Genomic DNA, 6,919 nt, shown 5'->3' with positions numbered 1-6,919 from the left:
AGGAGGGAGGGAGAGAGAGAGGGAGGAGGGAGGGAGAGAGAGAGAGAGAGGGAGAGAGAGAGGGAGGGAGGAGGGGGAGAGAGAAGAGCTGACAATTGAGAAATTGAGATCAGGAAAGAACTCATGCAGGAAATGGTGTTGTTATCGAGTTGTTTCAGTAGTGCCTGACTCTCCATGGCTCCATTTGGGGTTTCCTTGGCAGAGACACTGGAATGGTTTGCCATTCCTTCTCCAGCTCATCTTACAGATGAGGAAACTGAGGCAAACAGGGTGGAGTGACTTGCCCAGGGTCACACAGCTAATAAGTGTCTGAGACTGGATTTGAACTCGGGTCCTCTTGACTCCTCTATCCACCAGACTGCCCAGCTGCCCCATCAAGTAGCCCCTGAGCTAAGCTTTCCAAGAGGTAGAGAAGAAGAAAGCATCTCAGGCATGTGGAGAACAGCCCACACATGGGCACAGTTTTAGGAGATGGAGGGCTGAGTCTGCAGGACCACAGTGTGTGAAAGGCAGGAATCTCAAGTCAGCCAACCAACCAACAAGCATTTATTAAACACTTACTGTGTGCCAGACACTGCCAAGTGCCAGAGACACGAAGAAACCTCACGGAGGGGAAGGCATCATGTCTAGAGAGGTCAATGGAGCCAGACTTGGTTTGAAGTGCCAAACAGAGGAGTTTGAGGTAAAAGGGAGCCAGTGAAGTTTCTTGAGAAAGGGAGGAATGTGGCATTAGGAAAATTATCTTGGCAATGTGTGGTGGCTAGTTTGGAGTGGGAAGAGTTCAGTTAGAAGGCTATTGGTCTGCAGTAGTTCAGGGGAGAGGGAATAGAGTAGGGACTTGGTGAGGGGTGACAGAGAGGCGCGTATGAGATGCTGTAGAGATGGAAGTGACACTGTTTGGTAACTGATGGTCTGTTTGAGGTGAGAAAAGGAGGAGTTGAGGATGCCGCTGAAGCTCTGAGCCTGGGGGACCATCCAAAAAATTGGGAAGTGGAGAAGAGGGGAGTATTTGGGGCGGGGGGGGGAAGAGAATTGAGTTCTGTTTTGGACGTGTTGAGTTTGAGATACCTCCGGGAAATGCCATCCAAAATGTCCCTAGGTGATATGGGAATGAAGCTCAGGAGAGAGACTGGGGCTGGGTGTGTGGATTTGGAATCCTTCAGGGGAGCAGATGAGGTCACCAAGAAGCAGCAGAGAGGGCAAGGGGGTGTCCAGGACAGAGTCCCGAGGGATGCCCACAGTTAGATGTGACCTGGATGAAGACCCAGCCAAGGGAGACTGAGAAGGAGCAGCCAGAGAGGTAGGAGGAGAACCCGGAGGGAGGGCGTCACAAGAACCCATCAAGGAGACAGTGTCCGGGGGGAGGGGGGAAGGTGGTGGTGGCAGGAGAGAGGTCACGAAGGATGAGGTCTGGTGATTAAGAAACCAGCCTTAGACAGCAGTTCTAGGTGAGTGGAAGGTCGAGCAGAGACCCATAGCCAAGGAAGGAGAAAAGGGATTCACCCAGAAGGTCCACTTGAGTCTGGATGGCACAAATTTGTCTTGGACCCCTGTAGCCAGGGGTGGTGACTTCCTCCAGGACTATTCAGCTGTAATTATGTAGAAGCAGAGAAGGTGATGGGCAGCTAGGTGGCACAGTGGATAGAGTGCCAGCCCTAGAGTCAGGAGGACCTGAGTTCATTAGGAACTTTTTTTGTGTGTGAGGAAATTAGGGTTAAGTGACTTGTCCAAAGTCACACAGCTAGTGAATGTTATGTGTCTGAGGCTGCATTTGAACTCAGGTCCTCCTGATCCCACAGCCAGTGCTCTATCTACTGTGTCACCTAGCTGCCCGATGGAGGACCTGAGTTCAAATCCAGCCTCAGACACTTACTAGCTGTGTGATCCTGGTCAAGTCTCTTCACTGTTTGCCTCAGTTTCCTCAGCTGTAAAATGAGCTGGAGAAGGAAATGGCAAACCTTTCCAGTATCTGCCAAGGAAACCCCAAATGGAGTCGTGGCTTAACAACAACATATAATGTTTACATGTTATCCTATTTGGTCCTAACAACTACCTTGGGAAGTACATGTGATCTTTAATCCATTTCACAGATGAAAAAAACAGAGGCTGAGAAAGATAGAATGATTTATCCAGGGTTAATAGTAAGTATCTAAGGTGATGAAGAGTCAGGTCTTAGGGGCAGCTAGGTGGCACTGTGGATAGAGCACCGGCCCTGAAGTCAGGAGGACCTGAGTTCAAATCTGATCTCAGACCAAACACTTGACACTTACTAGCTGTGTGACCCTGGGCAAATCACTTAACCTCTGCCTCAATCCACTGGAGAAGGAAATGGCAAACCACTCCAGTACTGTTTGCCAAGAAATCTCCTGGCCAGTATTGGCTTGTTATGGTCCACAGGGTCAGGCAGACATGACTGAACGGCAATGACAACCGGGCGGTGCAGAGCTTTCAGCCTCACCAGATGAGTCAAGCTCACCCAGGAGGAGGCCGGGGGCCTGTGGCTAGACACACCTGTGTCACCCGGGGTCCAGGTTCAGGGAGGGATCTGAGAGGGCTCCAAGGACCAGGGGAACTGGCAGCAGAGGGGGTGCCAGGCTGAGGCGAGCTGGCGCTCCAGGCCTGGGGGTGGTTTGGAAGTCTGCTCGGCTGGCATTCCTGGGAGCAACGGTGAAAGGCGGGTCTCCCTGCCCTGCTCTCGGAGGCCATCGAGATTTAAAGGAAAGCTGTGTGCTCTGCCCTCAGGCTTCAGAAATCCTCCCTACCCGACCAAGGGCGGGCAGCTGGCCCTGGCCCACCACCTCCTCACAACGGTTCTGTCTCAGCATCTTTGAACTGGGGGGCCCAGGTGTCTCATTGCATGCAAAGCCATCCTGACTCAGCAGCTTCATCCTCCTCACAAACACATGTATGCACGCACGTACACAGTGCACGCATGCATGTACATATGTGCATCACGCACAAAACACACACTGCCGCAATACATATATACATATGCATACACACGCACGCACAATACACCACCACACACACGTGTACCATGCATGCATATACATAGATACACATGCACAACACACACATATATACATGCACACCCATACAGATACACATACATTTATGCCCATGTGCATGTAAATGCATGTACATGTATACACATACATACACATGCACACACATACACCCCCCTGCTTTCTCTTCCTTCCTTTTCCTTCCTTTCTCTCATCCCTCTCCATTCTTCTCCAATTTACTTGTTTAATGTCTACGTTGAATTCATTTTTTTCGAAGACAAGCCGCACATAACAAAGAGACTCTGCTTCATGTCAAACTCTCTTCTTCTGTCTGGCTGTGTGTGTGGAAATGCTGTTGCATCTGATGTTTGAATAAAACTGAGTTCAGAATAAAAATAAACAAACAGTTGGCGGATGAGCTGGGACAAAAACTGTGGGGGAGAATTCCATACTCTCCAGGGTGGATTTCATAGGATCAGAGACTCCAAAGTTGAAATGGACCCAAGTGCAAATCCCTCACTTTACAGTGGAGGAAACTGAGGCGGGAGAGAGGAAAGGGCCTTCTTCCAGGTCCCAGAGAGAGTAACTAGTAGATTTGGTACTAGAACCTAGGGCCTCAGACTCCAGAACCAGCCCATCTCCCATTTCTGTTGAAGGGACCGTGTCCTTTCTCCCTCTCCAACATCTGAACCTCAGTTTCCTCATCTGTAGGAAGAAGGGATTGGACTGGAGAGCAAGTATCTGCCCCATGCAAATCTCTAATCCTATGATCTGTCCACTTCTCTCCACTCAGGCGGACATCCCCCCGGTACAGGCCCTCATCCCTCTCACCCAGACTATGACTCTGGCCTCCTCACTGGCCTCCCCATCCCCTCGATACCCCCTCCAGCCCCACTCAGCTGTCCAAGAGATCTTCCTAAAACCCTAGCATGATTCTGTCCTTCGCCTCCCCCAGTACCCAGGGGCTCCTTCTCCCCTCTAGAATCGAATGTTAACCCCTCTGGTCCCTCCCTGCCTCTCCAGACTTAGTGCAGTTTATTCCTGTCCATACAATACATGGTCCAGCCAGACAAATCTTACTCTTTCCCACACACAACTCCTTCTGCCACCCCTTGCCTTAGCCCTGGCTGACCTGTTGCCTGAAAAGTCTCCCTCATTTGGTCTCTCCAAGTCACTCGTTCCCTTCAAGCTCGGCTCCAATACAGCCTTCTCTCCCCCTGCCTTCCTCATTCCCCTCTCCTTCCTCATTCCCCTGCCTCCTTCTTCTTCTCTCATCGTCCTTCTGATCTTTCCCTCTCTCCTCTTTTATCCCCGCCTCCCCTTCTTTCTGTTCTCTGGGTTCAGAAGGCAGCTGGGATTTTCATCTTCAAAGCTAGAGAAAACAAGGACACTTAGGAAGGCCAGAGAAGCTGGCCCTGGCCTCGGGACAGAGAAACCTTTGTCTTCCTCCCACAGTCTCCCATTATGAGTCTCTGGAGCCTGCCCTGATGCCAGGGGAAAGGGACCAGGAAGCAACATTCCTTCTCTGTGCCTAGTGGTCATCTGTACCAGACTGCCAAGGCTTCTCCATCTTCTCTCTCCCCATTGCTACCCATGACCTGTAGCAGGAGAATCTGAGCGTTCCTGGGGCCAAGGCAGGCCCATCAAGGCAGGCGGCACGGCCCAAGCCCTACGCCAGCTCTGGGGCAGTTGGGGAGCTGGCAGCCCTACTGTCTGAGGCCACCAAATCTGAGCCCACTCAGGCACAAGTGAGTCAGTGCTATTGAGTGGGAAAAGCCCTGGACTAAAGGGTCATGGGACCTGGATTTTAATCCCAGTTCTGCCATTAATCTCCTGTATGACTTTGGGCTTCCCTTTTTCAGTTATTGTTCAGGCATTTCAGTTGTGTCCAACTCTTCATGACCCCACTTGGGGTTTTCTTGGCAAAGATACTGGAGTGGTTTGCCATTTCCTTCTCCAGCTCATTTTACAGATGAGGAAACTGAGGCAAATAGGATGAAGTGACTTGCCCAGGGTCACATAGCTAGCAAGTGTTTGAGGCTGGATTTGAACTCAGATCCTTCTGATTCCAGGCCTGGCACTCTATCCACTGCACCACCTAGCCACCCTGGGCCTCACTTTACCCCTTTGAAAATGAAGGGGTTGTATTCCATGATCTTCTGTTTTATCCAGCTGCACAGGACTTAACATTGTGTTTGGAGCTGGACACAACCATAGAAACCAAATCCAGCTCTCTCATTTTATAGATAAGGAAACCGAGGCCCAGAATGGGGAGAAGGTCTGTCTGAGGTCACACAAGAAGAAAAGCCATAATTTCAACCTCGGTCCTTTGGCTCGGCTTCCTTATCACCCTGCCCTCCCAGAGGGGAAGAAGCTACTGCTAGAATGTAAGCTTCTTGAGGGCAGGCCTGAGCCATTTCTTAATCTTTGCCTAGAGCCTTGTAGCCAGTAGGTGCTTAATTATTGTTTACTGAATGAATGAATGAATGACTGAGAACAGAGAGGCTGTCTCTTTCCCAGTCCCTCCTGACCTCTGTCACCTTTGTTCTCCAGGCAGATGGCAGGGATGGGTCCCCCAGGCCTAGCCATGGCCATCCTGCTGGGGCTGGTGGGGGCCACCCTGGCATCTGAGAATGGGACAGGAATCTGCCAGCCAGCCCCAAAGTGGCAAGTGGACGGAGGCACATCCCCCATGGAGGAAGCCCTGGGCCAAGTGACAGTGGTGGCCCTCCTGAAGGCCAGCTGACACTTCTGTCTCAAGCAAGCTGCCAGGTGACGGGCAAAGAGGGGTGGTCTCAAGGGGAGGGAATGGTACAATGCTCAGGGACTACCAGAGCCCAGGGGCCCAGGAGGTCAAGGCAAAGGGAGCCAAACTAATACTCAATAGAGACTTCAGGTCAAAGTTTCAAACTGATCACTCATCAGCCATGGGGCTACATCAGGTCACTTTCTCAATCTGAGCCTCAGTTTCCCCCATCACAAAATCTTATCATAGGAAGGGAGCTCAGTGGGAATAAGACTGCCCCCCTCTCCATTCCAGAAACAAGGGGCCTCTACTTGCAGACCTCCAAGGACAGGGAGATCACTACCTCTCAAGGCAGCCCGTACCACTCAGGGATGGCTCTCATCACTGGAAAACTCTTCTAGACCACCAAGCTCAGTCGGCCTCTCTGTGGCCTTCTCCCTTTGCTCCTGGCCCTGTCCTCTGGGCCAAGCAGAGCAAGGCTGACCCTCCTCCATGACAGCCTCTCAAATACTTGGAGCCAGGCATCCCCTGGGTCCTCCCTGAACGTTCTTTCCAGGTTAAGCATCCCCCGGGTCCCTCCCTTGAGCCTCCCATGGCATGAACCCCAGGTCCTTCCCCCTCTTGCCTGCCCTCCTCTGGACACCCTCCAGCCCATTCAAAGCCCTTCTCAGACCACTGTGCTCCAGAGGAGGCCTGATGGGGCCTCACCTCTTTAGTCTTGAATGCAGCCCCACAGCGCGCCAGGTTTTGTCTGCCTTAACACACTAGTGTGTGAGTGAGATTCTGGTCCACTAGGACTGCCAGTCTCTTCCAGACAAGCAGCTGTCTGTCCAGTCAGGACTCCCACTATCCTATACCTATTGAAGGTGACTTTGGAACCCAAGTGTAGGCCATTTATCCCCCAGAATTTGACCTATTGTCTCCTTTTTAGCTTCAAGCTCTGTCATCTGGTGTGTCCACTACCCCCCGCTCCAGCGTGGGCTCATCTGCTGTTTGATGAGTGTGGCACTGATGCCTTTACCTAACCAACAACCCAGGGCCATGCACAGTCAGTCAACAAACACTGAGGAAGTGCATGCTATGTGCCAGGCACCGTCCCTGCTCTTAGGAGCTCCCAGGTGGAGGGGGGGGTGTGTGGAGGTGGGGAAGACAGCATGTGAACAAGTAC

General features: G+C 51.8%; 1 long non-coding RNA gene across 2 annotated transcripts in view; it reads left to right on the top strand.

Annotated features, from left to right (window-relative positions):
* LOC114024885 overlaps positions 1-6,919 on the top strand; it is a 14,862-nt gene that overhangs the window by 2,473 nt on the left and 5,470 nt on the right. The window contains exons 1-2 of one of the 2 annotated variants that reach the window (XR_003566963.1): positions 5,317-5,392; positions 5,559-5,777. This is a non-coding gene — a long non-coding RNA (uncharacterized LOC114024885). Of the gene's footprint in view, positions 1-5,316; positions 5,393-5,558; positions 5,778-6,919 lie in introns of those variants that run through there. The other variant, XR_003566962.1, reaches the window with a different exon arrangement.

This window comes from Vombatus ursinus, unplaced genomic scaffold, assembly GCF_900497805.2.
Source record: "Vombatus ursinus unplaced genomic scaffold, bare-nosed wombat genome assembly UNPS02014825.1, whole genome shotgun sequence".
Taxonomy (NCBI): Eukaryota; Metazoa; Chordata; class Mammalia; order Diprotodontia; family Vombatidae; genus Vombatus; species Vombatus ursinus.
This window is presented reverse-complemented; position numbering and strand designations above follow the sequence as displayed.